Source organism: Nicotiana tabacum, chromosome 1 (genome assembly GCF_000715075.1).
Source record: "Nicotiana tabacum cultivar K326 chromosome 1, ASM71507v2, whole genome shotgun sequence".
In the NCBI taxonomy this organism is placed as follows: domain Eukaryota; kingdom Viridiplantae; phylum Streptophyta; class Magnoliopsida; order Solanales; family Solanaceae; genus Nicotiana; species Nicotiana tabacum.
Genome location: NC_134080.1, coordinates 13,128,117 through 13,146,904, shown reverse-complemented (window position 1 = coordinate 13,146,904; position 18,788 = coordinate 13,128,117).

Genomic DNA, 18,788 nt, shown 5'->3' with positions numbered 1-18,788 from the left:
AAAAAGAGAGAACAAATGAAAATTCAAACGAAAATATTTTCTTTTTTACTTTTAAAATTCTCAAAGTTCCAATCAAAAGAAAAGGAATTGTTTTTTTTTAGAAGTCTTTCTTTCAAAAATAAAAATAGGGTCAAGTTCAAAAATCCAAAAAAAAAAAACTTTATTCTTTTAAAGCATTTTTTAATAAAAATTATTCAAAAAAAAAGAGTTAGTTTACTTACTCTATTCACAATCGCCCGAACTACGCCGGTTTGATTCTCACAGGGTATGAGATACGTAGGCAACCCTCATCGGGTCCAACCTCCCCTTTTTCAGAAATAGCCAAAATGTCAGAATTTTAACCTCATCATAAATGAGTCGGGTGATGCCGTTTTGTCAAGAATAGCCGAATGTTCCCGAAAGGGACGCCGAAAGGCTGACTTTGCACAAACAACCATTTTTGGTCATTTTGAACTTTGACCAATTTGCCCGAAAGCCTTGGAATCCTCGTCCCCGAGGCTCTGTGAGGCCATGTTCCCAATGTCGGATCACCATTCTGAAAAAAAAAGGGTCATAAATAAATCAAGTGATGCTGTTGTTGTCAAAAACGGCCAAATATTCCCGAAAGGGACGACGGAAGGTTGACTTTGCATAAATGGCCACTTATAAATCATCTTTTAAAGTTTTGATTGATTGACCCTCACAACCTTAAAATCTTCATCCCCGAAGTGCTGAAAGGCCGTGTTCGAAAATCGGATCTTTCTTTCTAAAATAATAGTCAGGTCATTTTTAGTCAAATCATTTTTGCTTAAATCACCTTAATAAATGTGCAGGATGAGCACAATGCAAAATGAACACTTTTTAAACTGCAAATGTCCCGAACTACGCAAGATCTGATTCATGCGGGGTCATGATACGTAGGCAATCTCCATCGGATTCGATCATAGCTATAAAATAAATTGAGTAAAAAAACTGAAAGAAAAGGAGAAAGAAAATTGAGTGAAAAAGAAAAAAGGGAAAAAGAGTGGAAAAAAAATTTAAAAAAAAATGCCTAAAACAAAAAAGAGCAACAGAAATAAGATCAAGAGTGTTTAAAGAGAGGCAGGAATAAAACAAAAGAGGTACATAGTGAAGAAGGCTAGTTTAAGGCCGGGATGAAACATGCAACCCGTTCAAGCACATGGTAGAAGCGTTTAACTGTTTAGGTGCACTGCATCCCAACGTGCGATTTCCTATATATTAAATGCCTCAAAACAAACGAGTTGTGTGTGTGAGTAAATTAGCCAGGTTCTGTTCAGGTGATTGGTTTTGTTGGTATGCAGTGATGAACATGCAGCCCTGCACGCGGCCACAACATTATACACGAAACTGAGCTCCACCTCCCAGAAATGTCCATCCTTACCAAGCTCCATATAGTCCCCAATCAAATGTTCCTCAGTACAATCCTCACCCAAGAGAGTCTTTCAAAAGGAATCAGTTCACCCCTATTGGTGAATCATACTCAGGCTTGTTCCAAAAGCTAGTGGCCCCAAATCGGCCAAATACCGAGTCCCCCCGCATCAAGCTGATACTAGATGTGAATACCACTCTGGAGAAGTGGGACACGGTACAAAGGACTGTTGGTCATTTGGACCCTCAAAATGGTAGTTGAAGGCTTGATTGAAGCTGAAAGAATCGTTCTCCAGGACGAAAAGGTTCCTAAGATGATGAACATTCTCCTGTCAACTCTCACAAATGGGCCAATAGACGGATTGATCTGTGAAACAGAGGAATTTGATCCGGCACTGAAGGCTATTGCAGCCATTGCCGAGACAGAAGAAAAGCCAAAAAAAATGATTGCCAAGCCTGAAAGTTCCCCATCAGACGGGAGTCTCGGTAGCCAGTCTTGCTATCCTTTCTGCATCTGGATTATCTCAGGGCGTGATCCAGATGTTTTACTTTATTGTCTTACTTTCCGATGTAAACCCTTCTATCTTCAAAAAATTTAAAAAAAAAAAACAAAAAAAATCAAAAAAAAAATCAAATGAAGTTGATATTTCATTTTCCCGGAATGTCTCTCTTCTTAAATCTTGTCAATTTTCTCATTCTTTTTTAGTTCTGTTAAATGCAGATTTCAATAATATGACATGCTTGCGGACTTCATGCCCGGATCTTAAAACTCTGTCAAACCTCGAAATAATGAATCAAGAATTGGGTCGCAATGAAGAATGGCTTAAGGAAACGAGACAAAGATTTGGAAAAGCTGAAAGAAAATTGATTCCCGAAATTGGAAAGGTCCATACATTACAACAAGAGTGCTGCCAAAAAGAGTGCGTTGTATTTGGGACGCATCGAAGGAAATGTCCTTGAAATAACTGTCAATGAAAATGCAGTCAAAAGGTACTATGTTGGATCCTTTATATAATAAAATCTTTTCCGGTTGAGATGACGAAGGCTTTCATTCTCGCTACCCAAACACTATCAACCCTTTGCAAACCCATTTGAGCTGGTTACTCTTCTTTGATTACCTCCTTTGGAACCTGAAAATATTATTGAAAATAAAAGGAAAAAAAAAGAAGAAATTGAAATGAAAAAGAAAAATAAAATAAAAAAAGAAGAAGAAAGAATTGGAAAAATAAGAAAATATATATACAAAAAAAGACAATCAGAAAAACAAAAAAAAATCCAAAAACAAAAGTTGCCTGAACTACGCTTGACTTGATTCCGAAAGGATACGTAGGCAACCTCTCCTTGGGGTTCAGTCACACCAAAATAAAAATCCAAGAAGTCCCCCAAAAGTGAAACTGGGGCAGAAGTTATAACGGTTCAGCAATGATCCCGCCCAAAAGGTTCCAAAGTTGTAGTTCAATCCAAATTCTTTTCACCCCAAACCTTGTTCAAGTCCTTCTGATCAATCGGCAAAGCGGTTCAAAATGGGAGGATGGATTTATTTGGGTCTGATACAACAAAATGAGAGGAATAAAATGAGAGAGCCTTATTGGTGAAAACCCACACGGGCACTGTAAGGCGACGGTAAGCAGAGGAAATAAAATGAGAGAGTTTTGCTGGTGAAAACCCACACGGGCACCGTAAGGCGACGCTAAGCAGAGAAAATCAAAATGAGAAGTCTTGTTAATGCAAACCCACACGAGCACTATAAGGAGATGGCAAGAAATAAAATGCAAAATGCCAGCTCGTGAAAACCCACAAAGGGCGCCCATGATCGAAAATAAGATCCTCACAGCCATCGGCATCAACAGAGTCCTAGCAAGGTTCCTCGGTATTCAAGGCAAAGTTGTGATGAATTTTTGAGAGTCAGACGGTTTACACAGATCAGGCATCCAGTCCAAAAGGCATGTCATGTTCATTGAAGTCCGCATGTACTCCAGATAAGTCCTTCTCTCCTTTCCCCGAAAGGGACACTTCTAGTTTTAAACTCATTCTCCGTTCAATTATTTGTTTCTCTTTGAATCCCTTTTGGTCTAACACTATTCCAAAACCAAGACAAAGAAAGGGATGGCAAGACTGATTTACAGGGCTTTCGTTTGATACACGCTAATGTGCAAAAGGCACCCAGCCTCAGCAAGTGCATCAAGTCGACCTCGACTGGCCATGGCGGCCAATGCTCAGGGATCAAACTCTTGGAAGGAGAAAATCAAATTAAAGCGCCTATAAAGGCAATTGAAGTTGAAAGGGTTGAGTTTCACATGGTTAACCGCCTCAGCAAAGTCGAAGAAACCAAGGTACCCCCAAATGCTCTAAAATTGAAGATGGAAGAAAGAAGACAGAAAAGAAAGGCCTACAAAGGCAAAATAATGTTGGAAAGGTTAAGTCCCACGCGACTAGCCACTGCACTTAGGTTTGAGGATCAAAAAATCCCTGATGCACCAAAAGAAATCCCCACAGGGCCTCCCTTTGTACAAATCCCCACAGGGTCTCCCTTTGTACAAATCCCCACAGGGTCTCCCTTTGTACAAATCCCCATAGAGTCTCCCTTTGTACAAATCCCCAACGAGTCTGCCTTGTACAAATCCCCACAGAGTCTCCCCAATAAAAATCCCCACTGAGTTGGCCTCGTAAAGAATCCCCAAGCAGAATGGGATGAAAGAACCAAAGCCTTACACGGGCAAATCATCACAAAATCTGTGAAATGCGAGTCTGATCAGTTTAAAAGGGGTCGCATGTGAATCCAATCAATGGAAGAGTTTCTCAACAAGAATTAGGCCAAGACAAAGCAATTGGAACGATCAAGGCCACCGAACCAACCATCGTTTTCAAACTGACAATTTTTCTTTGTTAGGAAAATTGAGACAGGTGCAATCCAAAGCAACCATGCAAGAAGCAGGTGTAGCCCAAAAGAAATGAAATGCGCGAGTGTTGAAACAGCTTTGCGGCAAGAAAACGACCAAAAGGAAGTTTCCCCAGAATTCTTTCATGCATTTTGATAAATAAAAGAAAAGGAAAACCAAAAAAAAAAGACAAGAAATAAAAATGAAAATCCCAAAAGAAAAGCAAATCATGGTAGCATAGGACCTCATTCCTCAACTATCCCGGTATAAACCATGGATCTCCCTAGCATAACCCAAGGAGTTTTTTCTATCCAAATCCCCGGCATAACCCGAGGACTCTTTCCTTTTCCGGCATAACCCGATGATTTCCTCGGCATAACCTGAGGACTCTTTCCCTTTCCCGGCATAACCCGAGGACTCTTTCCCTTTCCCGGCATAACCCGTGGACCTCCCTGGCATAACCCAGGGACCTCTTTCCCTTTTCCGGCATAACCCGATGACTTCCCCGGCATAACCCGAGGACTCTTTCCCCTTTCCGGCATAACCCGATGACTTTTCCGGCATAACCCGATGACTTCCCGGCATAACCCGAGGACTCTCCCCCTTTTCCGGCATAACCCGATGACTTTCCCGGCATAACCCGTGGATCTCCCTGGCATAACCTAGGGACCTCTTTCCCTTTTCCGGCATAACCCAATGTATCTTCCCGGCATAACCCGATGACTTCCCCGGCATAATCCGAGGACTCTTTCCCTTTCCCGGCATAACCCGTGGACCTCCCTAGCATAACCCAGGGGCCTCTTTCCCTTTTTCCGGCATAACCCGATGACTTCTCCGGCATAACCTGGTGAATCTTCCCGGCATAACCCGAGGACTCTTTTCCTTTTCCGGCACAACCCGATGAATCTTCCCGGCATAACCCGATGAATCTTCCCGGCATAACCCGTGGACCCTTTCCAGCATAACCTGGCAATCCTCCCAATTTAGGGCTCTGATCCCTAAGTTGAGCAAGTTTTCATTTAGCCAGCATTAGGGCTCCAACCCTGAACTGAGCAGTTTTTCCTTTAGCCAGCAATAGGGCTCCAACCCTAAACTGAGCATTTTTTTTCTGTTAGCCAGCATTAGGGCTCCAACCCTGAACTGAGCAGTTTTTCCTTTAGCCAGCAATAGGGCTCCAACCCTAAACTGAGCATTTTTTTTCTGTTAGCCAGCATTAGGGCTCCAACCCTGAACTGAGCATTGTCTGTTAGTCAGCATTAGGGCTCCAATCCCTGAACTGAACTTTTTCCATTTAGCCAGCATTAGGGCTTCAACCCTGAACTGAGCATTGTCTGTTAGTCAGCATTAGGGCTCCAACCCTGAACTGAACTTTTTCCATTTAGCCAGCATTAGGGCTCCAACCCTGAACTGAGCATTGTCTGTTAGTCAGCATTAGGGCTCCAACCCTGAACTGAACTTTTTCCATTTAGCCAGCATTAGGGCTCCAACCCTGAACTGAGCATTGTCTGTTAGTCAGCATTAGGGCTCCAACCCTGAACTGAACTTTTTCCATTTAGCCAGCATTAGGGCTCCAACCCTGAACTGAGCATTGTCTGTTAGTCAGCATTAGGGCTCCAACCCTGAACTGAACTTTTTCCATTTAGCCAGCATTAGGGCTCCAACCCTGAACTGAGCATTGTCTGTTAGTCAGCATTAGGGCTCCAACCCTGAACTGAACTTTTTCCATTTAGCCAGCATTAGGGCTCCAACCCTGAACTGAGCATTGTCTGTTAGTCAGCATTAGGGCTCCAACCCTGAACTGAACTTTTTCCATTTAGCCAGCATTAGGGCTCCAACCCTGAACTGAGCATTGTCTGTTAGCCAGCATTAGGGCTCCAACCCTGAACTGAGCTTTTTCCATTTGGCCAGCATTAGGGCTCCAACCCTGAACTGAGCATTGTCTGTTAGCCAGCATTAGGGCTCCAACCCTGAACTGAGCTTTTTCCATTTAGCCAGGATTAGGGCTCCAACCCTGAACTGAGCATTGTTTGTTAGCCAGCATTAGGGCTCCAACTCTGAACTGAACTTTTTCCATTTAGCCAGCATTAGGGCTCCAACCCTGAACTAAGCATTGTCTGTTAGCCAGCATTAGGGCTCCAACCCTGAACTGAGCTTTTTCCATTTAGCCAGCATTAGGGCTCCAACCCTGAACTGAGCATTGTCTGTTAGCCAGCATTAGGGCTCCAACCCTGAACTGAGCTTTTTCCATTTAGCCAGCATTAGGTCTCCACCCCTGAACTGGGCATTTTTTCCATTCAGCCAGCATTAGGGCTCCGACCCTGAACTGAGCATTTTCCGTCTAGCCAGCATTAGGGCCCCAACCCTGAACTGAGCATTTTTACCTTTGGCGACATTAGGGCTCCAGCCTCTGAGTTGCGTTTTGCAGACTAATTTTTCCAACCCCCTCATCAGTGCTGTAAATTTTCATGACAATTAACTCATGAAATTTTCCTAGTGAAACTGGGGCAGAAAATTTCGTTTGTTTGATTTGTTGTTTCAGCAGGTCTGACCCTGAGGTGCATGGATCGAGACGACCTACCGGATGAGTCTCAATCCAGAATAAACAAAAGAACAAAAGAACAAAAGAAAAGAAAAAAGAAGATGTTCCCACATGTTGGAACAAACAAAGGGCAGGTCGTTCAAAAATTGGATCAAATTCCCTAGCTCCGCCAATCCCGTTTCATTCAATACTGCAGAAATAAAAAAGCGCCTACAACTTCCAAGCATCAAGATTCGGATCGAAGTCTACAAGCAGAATCAGCTAAGACCCAAGATCAAGTTGCAAAAGAATTATAGATAGGAATCTTGTAACTAGCGGTTGACAGGCATAAGTAGTTAGATCAGTTTCAATTTCCTTTGGTTGTAATAGGGAGGTCAGTAAAGCGGTAGTAGCAACCGCAACAACAGTAACAACAAGCGTTGGAATCCCATGGTAGTCCCAGCTACCAATACTTCCCGAACTACATTAACCTGATTCCCCTTTAGCCAGGGATATGTAGGAAACCTTTGAAGCAAAGGTTCGGTTAAATCTTTTTCAAAAAATGCTTCACACGGAGTACTCGGATGGGCAAAAATCGCTCACTTTATCTTTGCACGAAAACCCTTCGTGTCTTCGGGCAAAGAGGGGCAGCTGTAAGCACGTGATTTTTGCCCTATATGAGAATTACTCCCAAAAAATTCAAAATAAAGTGATTTTCCTTGGTGTGCAATTTTGAGAATTTTGTGACATTTTTGGATAATTATTTGTATTCGTCTGTGCATGTTTATTTGTTAAATTAATAAAAAATACAAAAATATGTCGCATTTTGCATGTAGGATTTAATTCTACAGTTTGTTAGTAATTAAGTTTGTTTACAAAAAATGAAAATTACAAAAATAGGCATCTTTTGCATTTTTAGCATTTAATGTTCAAATATACAATTTTATGCTTAATTATTACGTAATTGTACGTTAATTGTTATTGGGAGTTAATTTGCGCTTTTATAACTTAATTTAGTTCTTAATAATAATTTAAGTACTTTTATAATTTAGTTTTAGAAAAATAAAAGAAGAAAAGAGAACAAAAATACAAAGAAAAATCGGATTGGGTCACTTCTTCAATTTCAAACCACAGGCCCAAATAATTGCCCAACTTTCCCCATGACCCGGTCCACTTCAAACCGGGTCGACCCGGTCCGCCCCATTAACCCAAATACCCAACACCCCTCTTCATTTTTTCAAAACACAAAAGAAAGAAAAAGAAACAAAAACCATAAAAAAACCTAAAAACTACCCGCCCCCCTCCATCTTCTTCTTCTTCCAAACCTTCCAAACACCAACGTCCATGGTTGCCCTTCACCAGCCCCATCGACGACCAACTCCCCATATCCGCCGGACCTTCCTTTTTCTTCAACATAAAAACCAAACACAAACCTTAACCTTCTTCCTCATGAATCAAACAACAATGGAACAAGTTGAAACCTAACCATCGATGCTGCTTTTTCTTCTTCATCTCCGCTGCGTCGACGTCAAGTTCAACCAGTCCGTCGACCTCCTCGTCGACCACTTTTCAGCGACATGAGGCAGTCCGTCGACTCCTTTTCTTCATCTTCGTCTTGCGTCATCCAGTTCGTCACTCCAAACGACCCCAAGAACCATAGCTGCCATGGCTAAGCTTCCACTACTTCATTTTCTTCATCGAGTTTGAGATCGACAAGCTGTTGCTTCATCCTCCAGTTCCTCCGTGCTACGGGCTGCTGCTGCGTTCTTCTTCGCCATGGTTGCTGCTGGATACTGTTGCCGCACCTTCATCTTCTTCACTTCTGCTTCGCGCAAACAAACCAAACGCACCCCCAGCTGCTTCTGTTTTGTTCGCTGCTGCCCGCGCCATTGCTACTGCTTCGGCATTGCTTCAGTTGCTTCTTAGTTTCGTCTTCGTCGTCGTTTGTTCGAGCTTTGGTCAAGGTTTGTCGAAACAGTCCATACATATTTCGTTTCAATCCGGTTAGTAGATTTTGAGTTTTATTTTGTCCGTATTTCGTTTTGATATTTCCCCAATCTAAAATCGGTAGGTATTTGATTTTTTGTTTTTTTCATGTTCATATGTTTTGTTGAATTAATTTTCAGATTTCAAATGGAAATTTAATTAGTTGTTTTTCATGTTTATTTCATTGTTCTTGTTTATTGTTTAGGTAAAAATTTGTTAGTTTAATGTTGGTTAGATACAAATTGAAGTTTAATTAATTATTTCTTCAGTTTGTTTCATGTGTTATGTATTTTTCCAGAAATTATTAATGTTGTTTGAATCATTTAATCTGTCATGTTTGTTGTGTTTAAAAATAGATTTAGTTCATGTTCATCTTTGTTTGAAGTTCATTTTTAATCCAGTAATTTAATGTGAGTTTATGTTTTTGATTTGTTGATTTAGTTTGAATCATGTATTTTGTTGTTTGTATTGTTGTCTCTTTGCTCATTCATTTTTGGTCTAAGTTAACCAGGATTGGTTCCCGATATGGTTAATTTATTTCCATTAATTTGGAGTTGTGTTGTTCATCTGTGTTCATATGATTTGTTGTTGAAGATTGTTGAGAAATTGGTCATATTGGCTATATTTTGGTTGAGTTTGATTAATTGATTTGTTATAGCTGATGGGGGTAGTTTGGTAGATTGCAGTGCGTTCGGGGGTAAAATGGTAATTGCAATAAGGTCGGATAGGTAGTCTGGTAATTGAACATTATTGTAATTCTTTATGTTAAGCATGGGGGACAAAATGTAATGGGGTGTGGGTGATATAGTTGTTTAATATAAATGGGGGACAATACATAATGTAGTGGAGGGGATTATTGTAATTGTTTATGTTAGGCATGGGGGACAAGATATAATGGGTTGAGGTTGATGTATTTATTTAATGTAGTGGGGGACAAAGCATGCCATGAGGGAATATTTGGGGTTGGGGATTCAAGACTATGATCGTGTTATAAATAGAGTCATTTGACACATTCTAAAGGGACTTGGAACTTGATCATAAAAGAAAATAAGACTTGAGAGAAAAAACTTAGACTAAAACTTGAAAGATTTTTGAGGATTATTTTGAGAGAGGAACACATTCTGAAAATCTGAAGAGAGTGTGATAGAGTTTAAAAAAGAGAAAACAAAAACAAAGTGAGAAACGAGTTTAGTTTCGGGTTTTAATAAACGCGTGGGTTGTTGTTGTTTAGTTGGTTTACAAACTTTGGGTTTGTTCTATTTGAGTTGTTCGGTTTTTTTCTTCAAAGTTTTCTGGGCCTTGAATCTGATTCGAATTGCTGCTGTGGGGTTGCTGTTGTTGTTGTGTATTTACACTACTGCTGCTTCTACTGATCTTCATCTTCTTTCCTTGCTTTCCAAATACCAGGTATACAAACTGATATACTGGTTCATCTTGTAAGCCACTCGAAGCATGAATGCAAAAAAATGAGAAAGATTTGAAGTTGTAGTTTAATGTAGTCTTTTATTTCTTTTACTGTCTGCATATAGAACATTATATCTGTTGTCCATGTAAACTCTTTAAACGACTCACTTTCGAAACTTGACTATAATAATTCGAAAGTATGTAAATAAAGTAGGATCTTTTCCATTATTTATTTTAGAAAACGAAAAAATAGAAAATGTAGTCATGCTAAGATTATCCTTTTAAAAAATAATGAGACGAGTCTCGCCAAATAAAAATGCAAATTGCGGGACCCTCAATAATTGATCATAATAAATACTTAGAATTTGGGATGGACTTTTAGTGAATTTCACTGCCTTCCCCAAAGATAATAACGCGTTAGACTCTTTAGGCGCGACTTAATTAAATTACATTCTTAAATTCGGGTGCGCATTTATGTGACCCAAATTCAAATCTCAACGGAGTCGAAATATGTTAACAACTACGAGTGCATTGATTGTGACGTGGTTCGAGATGCATTTTCACGACGTTGCAATTCTATAAAAAATAAATGATAATAATAAAAGCGGTTTAAACTTAATAAAAGCACATAAGTCACAACATGTATTTAAATCAGATATTTATCCATTATAACAATTTAAGCGACCGTGCTAGAACCACGGGATTCGAGGGTGCCTAACACCTTCCCTCGGGTCAACAGAATTCCTTACTTAGAATTTCTGGTTCGCAGACTTCATTTGGAAAAATCGAAAATTTCCTCGATTTGGGATTCAAGATAAACCGGTGACTTGGGACACCAAAAACCAAACCTTTCCCAAGTGGCGACTCTAAATTAAATAAATAATCCCATTTCGAATATTGTCACTTAAATTGGAAAAACTCACTCGCGCACTTACCCTTCGGGGCGGGCACGCAAAAAGGAGGTGTGACAGCCCCAAGGGGTACAAACCTCCTAAGTTCGAAATGTTTGATGGTAACGGGGATCCGAGAGTTCATCTGAGGACATACTGCGACATGTTGGTCGGAGTAGGGAAGGACAAAAGGATTTGCATGAAACTCTTCATGAGGAGTCTGAAGGGAGATGATTTGTCTTGGTACATCAACCAAGACCCTAAGAAGTGGTCAAATTGGGTAAGTATGGCATCCGATTTCATGGACAGCTTCAGGTTCAACGCGGAAAATGCACCAGATGTGTTCTACATCCAAAACTTAAAGAAGAAACCCACGGAGATATTCCGCGAGTATGCTACTCATTGGAGATTAGAAGCTGCTAAGGTCACCCCGGCTTTAGAAGAAGAACAAATGAACAGGTTTTTCGTCCAAGCTCAAGACCCACAGTACTATGAAAGGTTAATGCTGATTGAAAGCCAGAAATTTTTCGACATCATCAAGCTAGGGGAAAGGATCGAGGAAGGTATCAAAAGTGGTATAGTCACTAACTTTGAAGCTTTGCAGGCCACCAACAAAGCTCTACAGTCTGGTGGCACATCCAAGAAAAGGGACGTGAGCGACGTGATGGTTGCACAAAGAACAAAATCCCCAATTGAATACCAAACCTACCCAATACCTCCACTCACATATCGACCTACCCCAAATTACCAAGCACCCTCGCCCTCTTACCAAACTCCACCACCTACTTACCAATCACCTCCACCTCCCACATATCAGCCTACTTCACCTAGATATTCCCAACCCGCACATGTCTATCAAACCTACAATACTCAACCCTCTCACTATCAATCACCTCCCACCCGCCAAAACTTTCCTAGACCCCGACCAAACTTTGACCGTAGACCCCCCAAATAGTATACCGCCATTGCCGAACCTATCGACTAGCTGTATGAAAAGCTCAAAGCTGCTGGTTACATCACCCCCAAAACACCTCCCAATGGGTCAACCCAAACAAAACCTGTGCATAACATTCCGGCATGAAGGGGCATACCATTGATGAGTGCCGCTCTCTGAAGGATAAGATCTAAGCTTTAATTGACAACAAGATCATCATAGCAAAGGAGCCAGCTCTGAATGTCCGCAACAACCCTCTGACTGTCCACAAGGATGGAGGCGTTCACATGATTGAGATAGAGGGCGATTGGGACTCCAAAGGGTAGATCGGATTGATCGCTGAAGGTGATGAGCCAAAGGAACCAACGGTCACACTTAATCCGATTATGGTCCAGATCTAGCCTTCTGAAAACGCTGAAGTAGACATGTCCATACCACTTGAGTTCAAAGCACCTTCTTCTGCAAAGAAGCCAAGACCTATTGAGGTCGAGTTTGGGTCTCCAATGACACATGTACCATTCGAAGTGGTTGTGTTACCATCTAAGGCAAAGGTGCCCATTCCGGTGGTCATGACAGCTGTAACACTGTTCCATACGAAGGCTATACCATGGGATTACACCACCGAGGCAAGAAAGTAAGGGAAAACCAAATCTGGAGAAGCAATCGCAGCACAGGGTATGACAAGAACCGGCAGGGTTTATACCCCAGAACATCTAGCCGAGTCCAGAAAGCAGGCCTCTGGATGATCAACCATCACTGAAACAGGGCCTGATGATCTCTGGAGGAAGATACAAGCCAAAGAGTATTCGTTCATTGATTAGTTGAACAAAACGCTAGCCCAGATCTCTATCTTGGCTCTGCTACAAAGCTCTGACGCACATAAGAATTCCTTATTGAAGGTGCTGAGCGAGGCATATGTACCCAGAAACATAACTGGAGGAGAAATGGAAAACATGGTGGGGCAAGTATTCGAGAGTCACAAAATCACTTTCCACGAAGATGAGCTGCCACCTAAAGGGCTAAGCCACAACAAGGCCTTGCACATCAGTGTGCAGTGCGAAGATCATTTCATCACCAGAATCCTGATTGACGGAGGGTCTAGCCTCAATATTTGTCCATTGGTGACTCTCAGAACATTGGGAAAGAGCCTGCATGAGATCAAGGATGGATCCATCAATGTCAAAGCTTTCAATAGATCCCAAAGGTCCACTATTGGGGAAATTAGTTTGTGTCTGCAAATGGGACCGACTTGGTTCGACGTTGATTTTCAAGTAATAAACGTCCCAGCATCTTACAACTTGCTATTGGGGCGGCCCTGGATCCATGCCACTGGGGCTGTAGCATCAACCCTACATCAAGCAGTAAAATTCGAGTGGAATCACCAAGAGGTAATTATTCACGGCGACGGTAGCAATCCCATATACAGTCGCCTAACCATCCCAGCAATCGGAGAAAGAAGGAAGATAGGCGGAGAAACCTACCATCACATTGAGCGAGTCAACGCCGTGGACAAGGACAAATGGTGAGATAGCAAAATTGAAAGTATACTAAATTGGTGTGGATACGAACCTGGCAAGGGACTTGGCAAGAATCTCCAAGAAATCGCTAAGCCTATCAAGTTGAAGAAACACGGTACCACTTTCGATTTGGGATATGAATACACTTGGGAGGAATTCAACCACTGGTCTCCACCATGGCACAGTCCCTACTACCCACTAGGGCATCCGATAACTCACCTAAAGTAGACTTTCCAGCCAGCCAATGTCATATATGGGTCGGGAGAAAAGGAAGCACTGGCGGCTATGAGGAATTTATTTTTGGAAGATGATAATATGGACTGTTGTGTCATTTTCAAGGAGGGGGGAGGAAAGACCTTCTATACAAGCTATGAGCCGAGGAGCACGCCTCAACAATTGGTCCATCAGAACCACCAGGGCCCGAAAAGCTTCGGGGTAGCAAGGGTGAACAAAGCACCATGCATTATCTTTATTTTTCACTAATTGACTTTCTCTCCACATTTTTAATATTGGAATAAGAGCTCCAATGTTCAAAACACATATGAAGGTTACCAAAGCATTTCAGTTTCTTATAAATCTTGCTCTTATTACTTTTTATCATTTACTTTATTTATACAACATTACTATTACTTATCTTGATGAACCGACGATTGTGACATGCGACGAGACAATGCAACAAATGGATATAGACTCAGAAGATGATATACCAGAAGAGGTTGTTAAAGAGGTTGAGGATTTTGAGAACAGACCTAAGTGTAACCTGGACGAAACTGAGATTGTCAACCTGGGAGATGCAGAAAATGTCAAAGAAATACGAATCAGCGTTCATCTATCACCATCAGAAAAGAAAGAGTACACGGAATTTCTAAGGGAATATGAGGACATATTCGCTTGGTCTTATGATGACATGACTGGTCTCAGTACATCTATTGTAGCTCACAAACTATCAACCGATCCGACATGTCCACCAGTAAAACAGAAGCTCAGGAAGTTCAAACCTAACATGAGTTTGAAAATCAAGGAAGAAGTCACCAAGCAAGTCAAAGCCAAGGTTCTCAGGGTAGTAGAGTATCCAACATGGTTAGCCAATATTGTGCCAGTGCCGAAGAAGGATGGGAAGGTTAGAGTCTGTGTCGACTACCGGGATTTCAACCGGGCCAGTCCGAAAGACGACTTCCCCTTGCCAAACATACACATTCTAATTGACAACTGTGCCAAGCATGAACTGTAGTCGTTCGTTGATTGTTTTGCTGGGTATCATCAGATATGGATGGATGAAGAAAATGCGGAGAAAACAACTTTCATTATGCCATGGGAGATGTATTGTTACAAGATGATGTCGTTCGGGTTAAAGAATGTTGGGGCCACCTACATGAGGGCCATGACTGCTATTTTCCATGACATGATACACAAAGAGATCAAGGTATATGTAGACGACGTTATCATCAAATCCAAGAGAGCCAATGACCACATGGAAGATCTGAGGAAGTTCTTTAAAAGACTAAGAAGGTATAACTTGAAGCTGAACCCCGCCAAATGTGCATTCGGGGTTCCTGCAGGAAAACTACTTGGGTTGATTGTGAGTCGTCGAGGAATATAACTGGATCCGTCAAAGGTCAAAGCCATCCAAGAATTGCCACCACCGAAGAACAAGAAAGAGGTTATGAGTTTCTTGGGAAGAGTTAACTACATCAGCTGGTTCATAGCTCAATCCACTGTCATTTGTGAGCCAATCTTTAATATGTTGAAGAACGACACCGCTACTAAATGGGCTGATAATTGTCAAAAAGCCTTCGACAGAATCAAAGAATACCTAGAAGCGCCACCAATTTTGGTCCCGCCCGAGCTAGGTAGACCCCTATTACTCTACCTCGCAGTATTGGATGGAGCTTTCGGTTGTGTTCTGGTGCAGCATGATGAAATGGGAAGAAAGGAGCAGGCCATCTATTATCTCAGTAAGAAGTTCACCCCGTACGAGGCCCTATATTCTCTATTGGAATGCACCTGTTGTGCTCTGACTTGGGTAGCTCAGAAGTTGAGACACTATTTCTGTGTCTATACCACTTACCTCATATCAAAGATGGATCCTTTGAAGTACATCTTTTAGAAGCCCATGCCCACTGGAAAGATATCCAAGTGGCAGATCCTACTAAGTGAATTCGACATTGTTTACGTGACTCAGAAGGCAATCAAAGGACAAGCACTGGTAGATCATCGAGCTGAAAATCCCATGGATGGAGAATACGAGCCTCTAAAGACGTATATTCCTGATAAAGAGGTATCTTTCATAGGGGAAGATATTGCAGAACCCTATGATGGTTGGAGAATGTTTTTCGATGGAGCAACAAACTTCAAAGGAATTGGCATAGGAGCGGTCCTAGTATCAGAAATGGGCCAGCATTATCCGGTGTCTGCCAAGCTTAGGTTCCCGTGCACCAACAACATGGCCAAGTACGAAGCCTGCATCTTAGGGCTCAAGATAGCCATTGACATGAATATTCAGGAATTGCTAGTGATCAGAGATTCTGACCTGCTTATACATCAGGTCCGAGAAGAATAGGCAACCAAGAACTCCAAGATACTCCCTTATCTGTATCATGTACAGGAATTAAGGAAGAGGTTCACAAAGACAGAGTTCCAACATGTTCCCAGAGTTCAGAATGAGTTTGTCGATGCATTGGCTACCCTATTATCCATGATATAGCACCCCGACAAGAACTTCATTGATCCTATTTCGGTAAAGATCTATGATCAGCCAGCTAACTGCACACATGTAGAAGAAGAAGCAGACGGAAAACCTTGGTTTCATGATATCAAGGAACATTTGACGAAAGGAGAATATCCAGAACTCGCATATCCTACTCAGAAATGCACATTTAAGAGATTATCTAACAACTTCTTTCATAACGGAGGAATCCTGTATAGGAGGACTCCTAATTTGGGGTTACTAAGGTGTGTCGACGCAAAGGAAGCATCCAGGCTATTGGAGGAAATTCATGCAGGGACCTGCGATCCGCATATGAATGGCTATGTCTTAGCCAAGAAAATACTCCGAGCTGGTATTTTTGGATGACTATGGAAACGGACTGCATCCAGTATGTCCAAAAATGCCATCAATGTCAGATACATGCAGATATGATAAAGGCGCCTCCAAACGAGCTTATTGTAACAAGCTCGCCATGGTTGTTCACCGCTTGGGGAATGGATGTTATCGGACCTATCGAGTCTGCCGCATCAAACGGGCACAGGTTCATTCTAGTGGCAATTGATTATTTCACCAAATGGGTTGAAGCAGCATCCTACATAGCAGTGACTAAGAAAGTGGTAGAAGATTTTGTTCGCGACCGCATTGTTTGTCGGTTCGGAATTCCGGAGTCAATCATCATTGATAATGGTTCCAATCTCAACAGCGACCTGATGAAAGCCATATGTGAAACCTTCAAGATCAAACACAAGAATTCTATAGCTTACAAACCTCGGATGAACGGAGCTGTAGAATCCGCCAATAAGAATATCAAGAAGATACTAAGGAAGATGATAGAAAAGCATAAACAGTGGCATGAGAAGTTATCATTTGCCTTGTTGAGATACCGCACCACAGTCCGCACATCAACCGGGGCAACTCCCTATATGTTGGTTTATTGTACAGAAGCAATCATTTCTGCCGAGGTAGAAATCCCCTCCTTAAGAATCATACAGGAAGCCGAACTTGACGATGCAGAATGGGTAGAGAGTCGCTACGAGCAGCTAGCTCTTATAGACGGAAAGAGAATGAATATGGTTTGCCACGGTCAGCTCTATCAGAACAGAATGTCCAGAGCCTTCAACAAAAGAGTCAAGCCGAGACAGTTTACACCAGGGCAGCTGGTGTTAATGGAGATTTTCCCACATCAAGAGGAAGCCAAAGGGAAGTTCTCTCCCAACTGGCAGGGTCCATACATGGTTCACCTATTTCTAACCAGAGGAGCCCTCATACTTGTAGAAATAGACAGTGAAGTTTGGCCGAAGCCGATCAATTCAGATGCAGTGAAGCGATACTATGTGTAACTTTTATGCTTTCATCATATGATGTAATTTGAACTACGCCTGACCTGTTTCCCGTTTAAGAGGGGATACATAGGCAGCCCTATGGATTCGGTCATAATTCAATAAAATTTTCATTTCCCTACGCTATTGGAAACTGGGGCAGAATTTTGAGGAGGACCCTCAAAATTCCGAAGTGATTTCAGTCGTTCGATGCAAGCAGCCGTCGGAAGTAGCAGCCCAGTAAACTGGGGCAGAATTTTGAGGAGGACCCTCAAAATTTCGGAACGAGAGAAGTTGTATTTTGGACCACGTCGCAGTCGTCAGTTCATCTAAAGAAAACTATTCTTAATTATGTATTTATTGTCACTAAATCATGCATGCCGATTACCAAAGTTGCTTCGTTAGCAACACTACCCCAATGATACGACCAATATCATCGGAACAGAGCCGAGAAGGTCAAGTAGAGCCAGCGGGAATACGAACTAACCTCCCCCCTTTACAAAACTCACGATTATTTTTTGAATGCAGGCACTTGAGTTGCAAAATCATCAAATATACTATACACTCACGAGACTCACATTGCTCAGGAATATAACTCTCAGAACCGTTGCACTTACTCATAGCTGCTATCTGCGCGCAGTGCTCCCAGCAGACACAGTATCCCCAACAGTCGCAATGCCTCGATCCGCTATTAGCTAAGAAGATTCTATCATCATTTTGCCCTTTTTACTCTTTGCATAAGGCTACCTTTCTGCCTTCCGAGACTAAGCATTGTCTCCATCTGCATTTCCTGCATTGCATAAGGCTACATTTCTGCCTTCTGAGACTAAGCATTATCTCCATATACATTTCATGCATTGCATAAGGCTACCTTTCTGCCTTCCGAGACTAAGCATTGTCTCCATCTGCATTACCTGCATTGCATAAGGCTGCCTTTCTGCCTTCCGAGACTAAGCATTGTCTCCATCTGCATTTCATGCATTGCATAAGGCTACCTTTCTGCCTTCCGAGGTTAAGCTCTACCTCCATCTGCATTTCTCTGCATTGCATAAGGCTACCTTTCTGCCTTCCGAGACTAAGCTCTGTCTCCATCTGCATTCCTGCATTGCATAAGGATACCTTTCTGCCCTCCGAGACTAAGCATTTTCTCCATATGCATTTCCTACATTGCATAAGGCTACCTTTCTGCCTTCCGAGACTAAGCATTGTCACCATCTGCATTGCATAAGGCTACCTTTCTGCCTTCCGAGACTAAGCATTGTCTCC